Genomic DNA, 15,090 nt, shown 5'->3' on the forward strand with positions numbered 1-15,090 from the left:
CTCTATTCTTGGTTTTCTGGAAGAGTTTATATTAAACTTAAACATTTTATCAAATTCACCAGTGAAATAACCTGAATCCGGGGTTTTTAGAGAAGCCCTTTGATTACGAATTCAATTTTCTTTAATGGACAAGGTTCTTGGTAAGTTCTTCTAAGTACTTTGTGGTTTTTCTCTTTCTTTCTTGATTAATCATACTAGAGTTTATTAATTTCATTAATATTTTAAAATCTACTTTTGTTCAAATTCTCCATTGTTTTCCATTTTATTGAGTTCCACTCTCATTTTATTATTTCTTTCCTTCTTATTTTGGTCATAATTTGCTCTTTATATTTACTTTCTAGCTTTTTAAGATAGCAAAGTGAACATGGAGATCGTCAATTTTAAACTTTTCTGATATAAGTATTTAAAGCAGTATTTTTTTTGTACACTGTTTTAGTCATGTCTCATAAGTCTTGATATTTTCCATTTTCATTAAGTTTGAAATATTTTCTAATGTCGCTTCTTCTTTAACCCATGGTAGAAGTATGTTTTTTAATTTCCAGACATGTGAACATTTTTCTAGATACCTTATTTTTATTGACTTAATTTAATTCTGTGATCATAGAATGTATTAAGACTCATTTTAGGACTCAGCATATGTTGTATTCTGGAGTACTTTTCTGGGCAAGCCTCATATTGTTTCTTTCTGCGCATGCACGCTCTAGCCCTTGGCCAAGAACTCTAGAGGGAACTCCCCCCCCCCCACTACCCCGCTGCCACACACACACACACACACACACACACACACACACACACGCACACCCTCAGAACTCTGGGCACTTTCTTTGTGCCTCTCTTTTCTGGTGTTCTGCCCTACAGATTCCAGCCACTTTACCTACTTTGAACTGTGATCCATGCCTTATAATCTCTGCAGGACCTCAATACTCAGCTGGGATTCCAGCTCATTGAACTGTAATAGACAATTGAGAAATGTCTGTAATCAAAGACACAGGTCAGTTCTGAGACTCATTTTGTGAGCTTCCCTTTTCTCGGGGATCACAGTTTTATCCTGTCGATTAGTGTTTGAAAATAGCTGCCATATATTTTTTTCTGTTTTATCATTTATGCTGGCTGGGAGGATTAATTCATTTCTTCCCACACACCTGGATGTAGAAGCCCATTGCATGAATTCTTGCATGTTGGCAACAGTTTTGTGTGTGTGCGTGTGTGTCCTTTATATTGGGAAATCAGTCTTGTAAAGGTCACATGATAATCTAATTTTCTTTGCCATATAAGTTATTGGCTGTTTTTGCTTCGATGCCAAATCGATTTTTAACTTAAAAGTCCAGCAATTTTACAGGCATATATTTTGGTTATGGAATTTGATATTCTCCAATAGAGTGTATGTTCTTTCAATAGGAAGCTTCCATATTTTCCTTAATTTCAGGAACTTTTTTTTAAAGTATAGGTTATTTTTTCTGTTGTGGTTTTCTTCAGAAACTCATCTGCATTTTAAATTTTCTTTGCTTATCATTGATATTCGTCACTTTCTTTCAAACGCTTTTTATTTCTTCTTATTCATTTTTAAAGTTTCCTTTTTTTCACATTCTATTTATATAGGGCATTTATCTCTTGTAATCATGTTTGTTTCCCTTTTAATTTCTTTTCATCGCTTATATATTTTTTCTTATAATTCTCTTCTGATGAAATTTTATGTCTGAGTTTTTCCAATTCTAATTTGTTAACTTTTGTGTATTGCATCATTTTCTTAATATGCTTTAGCCTAGTTAAATAGATAGTCTCGTTAGTTACAGTTTTAAACTATTGTACAAATATGTCTTTCAGGCATATTTTCTTTCCCTGTAGGAGTGTCATTCAGTTTCTTTGTCTTTATTTTTATTTTCAATAACTTTGTATGGGAGTCGACTTCAATATTTTTGTTACTCATTTTTATGTCAAATTTGTTGCCCTGAACTTTTAGAAGGAGCATCAGGGTAGTTTTTCAGATTTCACAGCACCTCCATCTTTTTTTAAATGTGCTATTTAAAAATATGGCAAAAGTAAAAATGAAAGACAGGACTAATGAAGCTTATTTTGGAGTTATTTACCTAGAGGTATTAGCTGGAATGCTTGGGATGAGCTCTTCAAGGAACGAGTGAAAAAAAAGAATAAAGGTCCAGAAACAGGAATTGCTGAAAATATATACACTTTCTGGCAAACAAACAAACAAATAAATAAAATTAAAAAAATAAAGAAAAAGAAAAAAGAAAGAGAAAAGCTTGAGGAAGGAAGATGATAGTCCTAGAGTTAAGAAATATGCCTTAGAAGAGAAATTTTGTCAAAAAAAGAGATGGCAATAGGTTTAAACGACAGAAAATAGTTTAGTAAATTAGGGCTGAGTAAGATATTGTTGATTAAAGGAGGTGAGAGTAGCAGATGTGAAAATTCATTTGACAAGTTTAGGGGTGGAGAGAACAAGAGAAGAGTTAACATGAATGGAAGAGCTGAATTCTTTTATTCCATGATAATTGAAATCTGATTATATTTGAAAACCAAGAGGAAAAAATCTGTAAAGACAGGAAAACTGAAGATGCTAGAGAAGATAAATGAGAAACAAAGCAAGCATGAAAAAATTAAGGGGAATTTCTTCCTCTGAAAAAGGAGAAAAAGAAGAAAACATACACAAAGGATAGACTTGCAATTAAGGAGGCCAATAACATATTGAAAGATGCTTAATGTAAAAAATTAAAACATAGAAACTTGACTTTTGAAATTTCTATACTCTTTTTCCCTCTTCTACTTTTCTGTACCTTTTTCTTTCTTTTTATTTTCCTTTACCTGACCAATTTTGATTCCAGTCCCAGTAGTTTCTTTGCAGTATGAGGCCCTATCCTGGAGGGGTGTACAGGCTGTTTAGTTTTGAACATTGACAGGGACCAACCTGCCACATTCCGCTTAAGGCCTTACCATGGGTCCCTTATATTCACTTGTTATTGGATTGTCCAAACCCTTCTCAATTTCAGCCTCTGTTCTGAAATTGACCTACCACCTTTTATAGTAAATACCTGTTGGATATTTAGGTATTTTTTTTTCTTCTGCTGTATTTCAAATATTCCATTTTTTTCTCTTTGCTATCATCACCACACAAACACTTATGCTAGTTTTTACTATTGATGGCTTGTCATCTTCTCGTGGTTGAGGACTCATGGGGATACCCTGTCACCTACATTTGTCATATATGTTGTCTATGTGATTTCTTTCTCCTTTTTCCTCTCCATTCCTTCCTTTTTTTTCCCATTTAGATTCTTTGTCTTTTTAATACCACTGTGATTTCTACCATCTCTCTGAGATTCTTTCACAGCACTTTGATTTAAAAATGAATGCTAACTAAAATCAAATACAGATAAATGCATTAAATGTGGACTGTGTTTCTTGGAACGTTCAAAAACCACTTGCCCTAGGTAGTGCAATTCTGTCAAAATAGCTACTGGTTGACACCTTCTCAGAGTTGCTATTCTGGTCCCACGTAGGTCCTGGAAAGGAGAATCACTCTGAACTTGCGTGTGAGGGCAGAGGATGGAGGGCTAAGAGATGGCAGAGATAAGGCAAGGTAGACAATTATTATATGTAAGAGTGAATTAATATGCTACGTTTAATTAAGAATAGTTGAGAATTACCTGTTCGGAAGAAGAAAGGAAGAACTAACTTCTTGGCTGATATGAGGGGCTGTACACCCTAACTCTAGATCAGAAGGTAGGGTTTCTTGTCTCACATTGGTGTTTTCCTCCTGGTAAGAGGGTTAGTTTAGTGTATAGGTTAAATAACGCCAATAGAGGATGGAGGCACATAAGCAAAATTTACTGTATCTAGGGCAGGAACAGAAAGTTTTATTTAACCTTAAGATACATGAGGAGTGTTTTTATGTTTCTCTTCCATTGTTCATTGAGTGCTTTTGGGGAAAGGTGTTACTTAATATTTTCAGAAAACATTTTTTGAATGGAAAATCTTCAAAGAATGCCATTCTAAATCCTTATGAATATAATTTGCTACCTTCTAACTTAAGTTGATCTTTTCACACATTCATATTTTTTAGTATTTGTGTATGTACTTTATTTGATAAGTCTTGAAATTTATTTATTTCTGAAAATATTATTTACCAAGCACCTGAGATAAAGGCATGATATATTATGTTCTTTTCTTATATATCATATATAAAATATGGAAAGAAATAAATGCTTTAAAAAAGTGTTTGATGGGAAGGGGGTTTTGGTTCAGTTAGTTAACGGTCACATCTGCATGAAGGAAACAGAACAGTTGAAAGAGTTAGAAATGAAATGTTTTAGATGACGAATAAGATTTTGACTAGGATATGGACATGGGGAAGGAAGAAAGAAAAGAGCACACCATTCAGCGGGAGGGGCTGGCTTGAACAAAGGTACTGAGGAGGAAAACAGGGCATATTCAGGCAGTACCAAACAGATCAGTTTAGCTAGAATATATGACATATATACAGAAGTTGTGAGAATTAGCCCAGAAAACTTATATATGTTATCAAGAGATGAATGGCAGGCAGAGGAATCTTTACTTAATTTTGTAGAAAGAGGGATCCTTCAAAAGTTTTCAAAGAATAGATTTACGTGATCAGAGCTAGATGACTCTGTGTGGAGGGTGGGTAGGAGAGCAGTACAGAGCTACGGAGCCCACAATTATGACACTTTTGAACTTGATTATGACAAAGCTGGTCATTTTCATTTAAATTTGAACTGATGCCCTTGGCTCTTGTGTTTTCTTCTTCCTATACATGTGTATACATGTCTCTCTCATGTCTGTTGTCTGAAAATTAGACTGTTTAGTGAAAAATGGTTTCTCTATATTCTTGGGCCATTTCATAATAAGCAGAGATGCCAGAAATTTCCAGGATAAAGAAATTTTTAATGACATTTAACAAATTAGATTGTTAATAGTCAGGAAAACACTTTTTTTCATTGAAAATTAAAATATCTAGGCTTTTCATTGTAAATATTTTATGTGCTTAAGACTAGGCTAGCTCATAATTTTATGGACAATTTGTGCTAAGACATACGACTTTTTAAGCTCATTACATGCTACACATATTTTAAAAATCAGATTTGGATACCTAGAACTATGTCCTCTCAAGGGATGATAATCTTTGAGGATTTTTATGATGTCAAGAACATGAGTGTGTTTTAGGAAAGAATCTCAGAAAGAGAATAGAGCTCAACTTTTTCTCTTTCCCCTCAGGTCAGCAATGTGGAATTCTGAAAATAGATACAAGACCATCTCAGATTCCCATGGAAAATGAGCGTATATATTCTCTGCTTGATCAGCAGTTTTAAAATGGGAGAATTACATATTTTAGCCTTATCAGCTATAAAGTATTTATCATTGCAAGTTTATAGTAGCATTTGAGTGACTGCTATCAAAAGAACAATGTTGTATGTGATGTGGGCATTTTTTTTTTTGAAATACAAATTATATCTTCAACCTCTATTTCATGAAATCATATTTAAGAATTTAAGAACTGGAAGAAACATTAGATATAATCTAGGCTAGTGTTCCATGGAACACTGGTCCTATAGATGATCTGAAATTAAGAATTTCTGAGGAGTTGCTGCAACTGCACTCCTCATCTTAGAGATGCACGTGCTTATTAGCATATCGAAGGCTCTGGGATTTTCCTAGTGATGAAGCCAGTTTGATGTTTATAACCCAAAGTTTCTTAAACTTATTTGCTCGTGTGTGTGTATGAATGTATGCATGTGTGTCTATGTGCATTCAAAAACTATTAACATCCTGTGGAACTCATGTTTAGAATACGCTTTGGGATGCTAATTGTTCAATCTCTTCATTTTATAGGAAACTGAGGCCTAGGAAGATTTATCCACTCTCTTCAGATCACATAGCTCTTGACAGAGCTGTGGACCATATTTCCCATTTCCCATATTACTATTGGCATTGTTGTAATTATTTTTTTCCTTTTTTCCTAATTCATGTAAATTTTCCTTCCACTGATAAACTTTTTACTCAGGTGGAAGGATGAAGTCAGGGATGAGCAACTCTATCTTAATTACAAGCCTTTGACTTCACTCCACAGTGCTTCATCTTCATTTGGGTTCTTTCCCTGATCTGCCCACTTCCAACTACTACCTGTACCCCGCAAGTGACTGCAGTTACTTTATTGGGCTACCTCTTTAATTGTTGAAATTAATGATTCACACCTTGAGTATCCCATTTGTGAAATCACCAGTACCCTATGCTTTATTTATTCTCCTGTACCTGTTTGTCATTTTATCACTTACATGATACTTAAAACTAAAAGTGAACAGGAACAAAAGTAAGGCAAATTAGATTTGAAAGAGTGAGTTGGGGTCTACTCAGCAAGTGTGCCCAAAAGAACTTTTATTTTGGGGAAGAAGTCAAAGTTGTATGTTAAATAAATAAATAAAAATAAAAAAACCTGTAAGAATAATTCAAAGGGGAAAGTTAAAAGAGAAAAGTAAACCAAGTCAGAAACTGTTTTATTCTAGGCTGCACCCATTTTTAGGTATATAAATTTGTTCAGGATGCTTAACCTCTCTGACCTTGGTTATCCCACTTGTAAAATGACTGAAATGCACTAAATGCTCTCTGACTTTCTGTCTAGCTTTAACTTTCTGTGAGTATTAATTAGCCACTCATATATCCAATGGATAATCAAGATTTGGCTGTCCTTGTTCAAACTGCAAGCATCTTGGTGGAATGGTCTGGATAAAAAAGGAAGAGTAAAATCTCTGATTATGTTTTCATAGCCTTCCAAGGTATACATTTTGAAATTTCATTTAATATTGTAAAATTAAAGTCAGTTATTATTTATAATAGGGTATTTAAGCCCTTTATTTTATAAGATATCATCTTTATTTCTATAGTGTTCTAGCCTAGACATACAGATATGGTACTTTAAAGAATATTACTGTACTGAAGAAATCACATAACAACAAGAAAGCAGAAAGTAAACTGGCCTCTCAGAGAGTTTTTCACAGACCTCATCTATAATGCCAAATGCAGTAAAGGACATGGGCTGTTTCTATGGAGAAGATGTTGTAGAAAGGTACAATTCTATTAGAATGTATACATAGACATAATTCTATTTAAGTTAATGACATCTTATACTGCATAGCCATTTTTCTTTTTGGGAAAACCATACTGACAAATTACCCAAGTGATCCTCCCTGGAGAGTAGAACAGAAATATAGGCACTCTGGACCACATCAGGGTCCTAAAAATGAGGGAAGCTCATCACATCAGTTGGCTGAGGGGCAAGTTTAGTTACAGCAGTTGGACACTCAGTTCTGTAATGTTGATCAGGAAGTTCTTTGTTTATTCTCTATACAGGTATTTCTTATCTTTGTACTCTTAGGATGACTGTCATTACCTCCTTTTTTCCTTAGTATCTTCCTGTAATGCTTGTTCAAAGCTAACCAGTCTATCACTAGGCAGGTCAATGAAGAGAGAGGGGTGTGCTTGATGGGAAGTGGAAATCACGCTGCTTAAGTCTAGAGTCTCACTTTAGCCCCCTTACTGCACATCTAGTTCTCCCAGCTTCTCAATGAAAGCCGCTAACTAGGAGAGAGAGTGAGTCTCACATGAATAGGCATTTGTTTCTACAGAGAATGCTAAACTGGAATTGCTGGCCCACACTGTTTTGCATCAGCGGATGCTTTAAGAATGCAGCGAACACATCTTATAAAGTTGAAAACCTATCATTTGTAAAGCTGCAAAGAGAGAGCTTTGTTTGCCCACACAGCATTTCTCAATGGAACCCCTGAGGCCATGAGCTTTTCAGGACAAGTTTCAACTCTGCTTAGCACACATTCATTGTGCTAAGGAGAAAAGGCCCAAAGAAGCAGGGCTACTATTGTGAATCTTGTAAAGACTGCATGAGTTTAAGATCTCTGTCTGTCTTTGAACTAGAGCCAATTCACAATTACCTGTGATCAAAAAGAGTGTAGACAAATTAAAATGGAATCCACATAATCTCTTCTTGACTTTGAACATGCCACCCTCACCTTAACTTGTTTAGTTATTTGCAACAGAGCAGCTTGCAAGTAGCAACAATTGTACATTTGAGTTTCGGAATGAGATTCTAGCCCACAGGAAATGGCCTAAGTTTAGATAATAAGACTGGACTGGATGTCCAATTCAAATATAATCGAATAGACTGCATATTGCCAGGGCCATTTTTTAAAAGGAGGAAATTTCACAAAGATCTGATAATACATTAAAACATTCTGATTGACTAACAAGAATAGGTTGTAGACTACATAGATTTGAGATTTCTTTTAATGCAACTTCTTCCAGCCACTTGGGAATAGAATTTTGTTTTCGTTCACTATCCTGCATTTCTTCTATTCTCCTATTATTTTTTTATTAACCTCACATCTAATCTTTCCTGCAGCACCACACCCATCCTAAGGAATCACATTTGTAAGTTACTCTTGTGATATGAAAATGGAATTGATCCACATACAAGGCTATGATAATTCTTCATCTCCCTTCACTATCTGTGAGCTGGATGGCTCCCAGTCTATCAGTTCTACATTGCTTGGCTCCATGTATATAAATTTTGCAATTCTCTGGATCTTAATGCAGATTTAAATTACATTAGTACTACAATTTACCTTTAGTTATTGCAGTAGAAGCATTTTCTTTCATGCCTGAAGCTGAGACAGCTTTCTGGGTGGAAATCCACAGTCAGAGACACTATTAAATAAGAATAAGAATTTGTTGTAGCACCGAACATGGCAGTACTTTGGGCAAAAAGGCACTCAAGTTCAACATGAGTATGGAAGTAACCCAATTTTTATAGCCAAAATTTGAGACTTGAGAAGAATAGAGTCAAGAGATAAAAAATAAAGAATAAGAAATAACAGTTTTTATTATTAAAAAAATAAAAATAAAAAACAAAACAAATACCCATTTCCTTGAACTTCAGCCCAGAAAGATTCATGAGATCCACAGTGTTTCATGTGCTGTTTTTTTCTGCCAAATATCAAATTATCACTGTGGATGTGCTGTCAGCTACATGCCCTAAGATAGTAACTGGAAGGGAGGTATATAAACCTGGCACAAATTAGAAAGTTATGCACCAGGTGTTAAATGCTGAGCAAGAGGTGAGTCTGACTAGCCCAACTTTTCGTGTCCACATTGCCAAGCCTCAGGTGCAGTTTCCTGCCACCAAACAGCTGCTGTTTTCTGGTGGACAATAGAATAAAATGATGCCAGAAAGAACCTTGTCTCTAAAACATATAGGGAATTGCTTTGTGCTTAGTGGTTTTAGAAAGTAGATCTTTATTAGACTAGAGCAAAGGATTTCCAGAGCTAAAAGCCTGGAATTTGGGGTATTCACATTCCTCAAAGACTCCCAAATCTTAAATTTGAGAGGAGTGAGGAAAAAGTATTCACGTTCACTCTAAAAGTCAAGAGATTTGAGGATGGTGATCTTACACATTTTTGTTAAGTCAGGTCGTAGAAATTGTTAAAATAAAAGATATTGCTTTGCATTTAACAAATAAGAAGTTGCTGAGCCTCTGGAAATGTATTCTAGTTTCTTATATTTATTTGAAAAAAAAACACTGAATTCTCAATATCAAGAATATTTAAAGCTATTTTTAATATTACCCTTAAAATTACTTAAATATTGATAAGTAAAACTCAGGGGGATGAACTGTTTAATATCATCCCCTGTGGACTTTGGATGAGAGGGTTATCTAGAGTTTTTTCTTTTTTATTGTATAATTATTTATCTCTTGAAGTGAAACTCTTTTCAGTATTAAAAAGGGTAAGAATACATCTACATTTTAAATTCACCAGCGGTTACTCATAAAAGCATTTGTGTGTGCAAGGGGTGGGGAGGTTTATTTTATTGTTTTCCCTGACAGTGGTATAGAATTATTAAAAGTTGGGGGCCATAAATAATTGACAGATATTGCTCATTCTTATAGTCTTTTCACAATCTACCATCGATTTCATAAAATGATTTAAGAGGAAGTATCATGAAAGACTCTTGTCAATTGCATGTGTAGATATTAGAAGCTCAGGACTTGTTGAATACAAAATTTTGGGGGGAAAATTATTACCTGTCCCCAAATTTGCAGTTTATTGGAAGAAATAAATTATCATTGTAATTTTCCTCTTTTTCATTCTTAGCTGTTTATTTTTGTGTCTTGTATCTCTGTTTGTATTATCTGTTTCCCTAATTGAAAGAAGTCTGGAATTCTGTAGATTTGCATTGATTAGAGGGATTCTTGTGCTCGATAATGCATTGCTAGGAATCACTTGGAAACATTCAATTGTTTCTCTAATACAGTAGGTCATCCAGTAAGTTTCGACTCTGAACACATCAGTGCTTCCTTATATAGTTGTCCCATTTGGGGACTTGCTGAAGAATGTAGGTGCCCCAGACAATGAATCATCCTCTTGCCATCTATCACTTAACTTCAGTTTAGGACGCATGTTTCCTCTTTCCTAAGGGTGAATTTAAGACATAGCTAGGTGGTCTCTTGACCATGTTTTTAAAATTCATAGTGTATGAATAAACGGATGTCTTTGTCCCTGGGACAAATAGATCTATGATAATAACAATAAAACACATATAAAGTTTATACTGAACAATTTGTTTGCTCCCCCCACCACCCCCGACCAAAAGCATGTAGCTGATTCGTAGGCACTATGAACCCGAGGTACCTCAGATTTCTTAGCTGTTGGCAGTGTGGTACCACTCTTGCAGTTATACAGAGCCCACATTCTTCTGACATCTATGTGGGAGTGATTTACAGTTAAACTCCTGCTGCCACTTGCCTCTGCCCATAAAACCAAAGAGCAGAGAGAGTGACAGACTAATACCATATTTTCTTTCATTGGCAGTATCACCTTTCACTGCTCCGTGCAAATTAATTTGTTTTATGAAAGAAGTAGAGTGATCTAGAAAAGAGAAGGAGAAACAAGGGAGGAGGTTAAGTGGCTCCCCATACCCAGCCACTCAAGGCAGACAATGAGCCCTGGCTTCCAGATGCCTTTTATTCATTAATGCTTTACTTTCCTCTTTCCCTAAGGACTACTTTCAATTACTCAGTTGTCGTTGAATTGCATTCTCCCAATGTGTGCCTGAGAGCTCCATTTCTCTGAATATTTTCTATAGGCATCTGTGGTTTGTTTCTGACCTGGATCTGAGAACAGTTGGCTGTAGAGCATCTAGTTCTCAGCTCTGAGGCATCTCATGGCTAATAAAGGCTTATCCATGATCATTCAGTCTTCTCCAGTTCACATTGATTCCTGCTCCATCAGGGAGTTCTCATGAAGGACCTGGTTTTGAGAACAGTGGCCCAGAGAATACTGAGGGTAGGGAAGGTATAGGACTAAGGTGATTTAGAGAATCTCTGAGAATTCAGGCCACCAGGATCTAGGACTAAATCAACATCCTCTGTTCAAGGGATGAAGCTTAAAGGTGGCTGATTTCCTGGGACCTCCTTCCTTTTCACTATATTTTGAAACAGCCTCAACTTAGCTGGGATATCCTAAGCCAGAAGCTCTTAGGGGTCCAGATTTTAGCCAGTCACTTATCATGTCTCTTTTGTATTAGAAATACTGGTGGGCAGCAAGTATATACACGGTGACTACAAAGCTTTAGTTCAGACATGATGAAGCTCTGTGGTAAATGGAAACAGACTAATTTTTATGCTTACTGAGAAGGTGCCAATTTACATGAAAGCCACCTAGCTAAGCTCTGGAGCTCAGGTTCTCTTTCGATCTTACTTTGCTATGTCCACTCATAGAAGATAGTTAAGGAGCAGACTGAGTCTGGCCACACATGAGTGGTATAAGTTGACCTAAGCCCTTGCTCCCATAATATGTATCATTTGACTTGGGAGGAAACGAAAACTTGTATCAATGTTGTTTAACCAACTTAAATGAAGCAAATACTCCTCTCGTGTACATCTAAACTGTAATCTAGCTTTAGTCGATGTGAAAAAGGTAGCAATAATTTCATTACTTAAAATGATGCCTTTCCATATGTTTATTCTTTAAAATACAGAAATATGTTCCTTTAAGCATCCCTTACTAAAAATAAGAGCAAGGAAAATTGATCTTTTTGCTTTTAAGTGAAATTGAAGAATTTCTCCATTCTAAGTCAGGGCTGAAGTCTCATAACTGTCTATTGATACAATCTTTCCAATCATTATATGACAATATTATTTTATAAACCAAGAGCTTATATTCAAGCTAGACACATTGAATTGTAATTTGTTTTAATATTCAAAACTAAAAATAATTTTGCAGTGGACAAAACCCCAGATGTATTTTGTCAGTCTCTTTTTCACTTAATATCTAAAGCTTTATATATTTAAGGAAAATGTTATCCATGTGTTTCTAATTTATTTACACTTAACTCATCAGTATGTTTAGTGTAGTTATTTGATGTCCAAGAAGCCTTTTTAACTATTTTATGTTTTTATTTTTATGTGCATGTGAAATGGGAAGTAATTTATGCCAAAAAACCAAACTGTGCAAAACCTATCACCATCATTGTAAACAAATATTTATCCTTACAATTTCAAGATCGATTTCAAAATCTGAAGAAGAAATTTCTAAATAGTTCTAGACAAATCAACATAAAACTTACATTCACATTTTATAGACAGTCTTGTGTATTCGGGAACTTTTATAGTTAAATACACCCTGGTCTAAAGAAATCTGGTGTCAGTGTCTTCATAAGGATATATGCCAAGTGTTGAGCCCAAGGAATGTCAAACACTGGTTATTCCCATGCAGCTCTTTTCTGATAATGTTGGTGAGCCCACTTCACCGGTAGTATGTATCTTTACAAATGTGGCTGTCTTAGTCTGCTTGGGCTGCCATACCAAAATACCATAGTCTGGATGACTAAAACAAGAGAAATGTATTCTTCATAGATCTGGAGACTAGAAGTTCTAGGATCAAGGTATGGCAGAGCTGGTTTCTGATGAAGACCTTTCCTGGCTTGCAGACAGATACCTTCTCACTGTGTCCTCACATGGTGGAATGAGAGAATGCAAGCTCTCTGGCATCTCTTCTTATAAGAACACCAGTTCTATTGGATCAGAGCCCCATACTTCTATGACCTCATTTAACCTTAATTGCCTACATAAAGGCACTATCTCCAAATATAGTTATATTAGGAGTTGGGGCTTCAACATATTCATTTGGGGAGGAGGGGTTGCACAGATATTCAGTTTATAACAAAGATCAATGGTTACATAGAAAGAAAGCCATCTTTTAGGTATATAAGCACTGAGTTTTTGATCGGTATTTCACCAAGAAAACTGTTTCCTCAGTAGGTGCCTCCTCACCTGTACCCTCTTAGCCTTCAGTATTACAGAGCCACAGGAACTTGTTAGAAGTATATATTTCATCACATCGATGTAGTGGAGGTTTGTCCATTCATTCATCCCACTTATTGAATGGGCACTCTGCCCCAAGAACTCTGGTAGGTCCTATGGATAGGTAGATGGGTAATATATACTTCTTGTAATGCTTAGGCTGATAGGAGAACTGGAAAGTGTAGTAGATGTTATGGAGGTCCTTCCTATTCTTGCCTTGGCCCACCTGAATTGACCCGCATGCGCGTGCCACCTAAAAGTGCAATGGAGTTAATGCCTCCAAGGGGCCACACTCTTTTAATAGGGATGTACTGGTTCAGTTCACACACCATTTCATGTGATGAATCTGAGATATGTTCCACACAGTTTGTCAGAGAGTTTCCAGGGGCTTGAGACACACTTGCCTATAGCAGCCATCTACTCGTTAACATACCCCTAATTCTATTTCTTCCCTTCCTTATCTCACTTTTCCTCCTCCATGTTTCCTGAGATCACCACCCAAATAAACCACCTGCTCCTACCTTCTTGTGTCATCATTTCTTTTGGGGGAAAAGCCTAAGCTAAAGCACACAGAAAACCAGGAGTTGCAATATAATGATATGAGCTATAACAGAAATATGCACAATAGGAAAAGGCAGTAACAGAACACAGAACATTTATTTCTTTTGATAGAGATTTGTGGGGAATTTACTAGCTCAAAGTCAAAATCCACCTTACTCCCTACAGTATAAACCTTATGAAGGCAGGGGTACCATCTATTCAATGCTATGTCTCTAGAGCCTAGCACATAAGAGCTTATGCATCCAACTTATAAGATCTGGCATTTAAGAGCTTAACACAAATTCATTGAATAGATGATCATTCTTTCACAGACAGAGAACTGAGGTTTAGAAGGGTACAGCCACTTGTGAAGTCAATCAGTAATGATATTGAATTACACTACTTCTAATGTACAGTTTAGGACTTTTCCTTCAACTGACTCTAAATGGATAAAGAGTTAGCTAGAAGGTTATGGGGATTAGGAAGTTGGGTACTATGTACTACGGCGGAGTTCTGAGCAGTTATGGTATATGTGGGAAAAGAAAAGTCATTAAGATATGATTGGATTGTAGAAGGTGAACATTGGCTGGAAAAACAGACATAAAGGACAATAAATAGGTCAAGCAGGACGACACGGTAGGCCATACTAGGGCACTTGGGCTCTCACTGATTAATGACAGTGGTGGTGGGTAGTGGTAGGGCTTCATGGGAGGGTTCACACTGGGGGTAATATCTGATTATATCTTAGAAAACTCTAAGTTTTCTTCTCTGCAGTAAGGAGAATAGATGGAGTTGAGCAAGATCAGAGATACCAGGATGGATTCCAAATACATCTAGGAAAGTGAATTAACAACAATGATGGTGAGAAGTATAGATTGAGGCAGGAAATGGAATTAAGTACTATGCCCTGGCATGGACAACTAGGTGATACCCATTCCTGAAACAGAGCAGATAAGAAGATAGTGTTATGAGAGCTGATAGATCTCGAGGTACTTATGGAGTCTCCAGGTGAGGATATCTGGGTTCTAGTGAGAGAAACCTTGGTTGAAAACTTTGGTCTGGAGAGTCCTATGAGTGATAATTTGAAGCCATAGGAGTTAATGAAAAATAAAGAAACATTTAAACAGTGATTATTGTACGCCAGTCACTGATCTGA

The 15,090-nt window shown here is 36.0% G+C and overlaps 1 protein-coding gene across 1 annotated transcript in view; it reads left to right on the plus strand.

Moving 5' to 3' along the window:
- ADAMTSL1 (ADAMTS like 1) overlaps positions 1 to 15,090 on the plus strand; it is an 823,217-nt gene that overhangs the window by 151,372 nt on the left and 656,755 nt on the right. The window lies entirely within an intron of this gene.

The sequence above is a fragment of the Rousettus aegyptiacus genome, unplaced genomic scaffold (genome assembly GCF_014176215.1).
Source record: "Rousettus aegyptiacus isolate mRouAeg1 unplaced genomic scaffold, mRouAeg1.p scaffold_m13_p_3, whole genome shotgun sequence".
NCBI classification, from domain to species: Eukaryota; Metazoa; Chordata; class Mammalia; order Chiroptera; family Pteropodidae; genus Rousettus; species Rousettus aegyptiacus.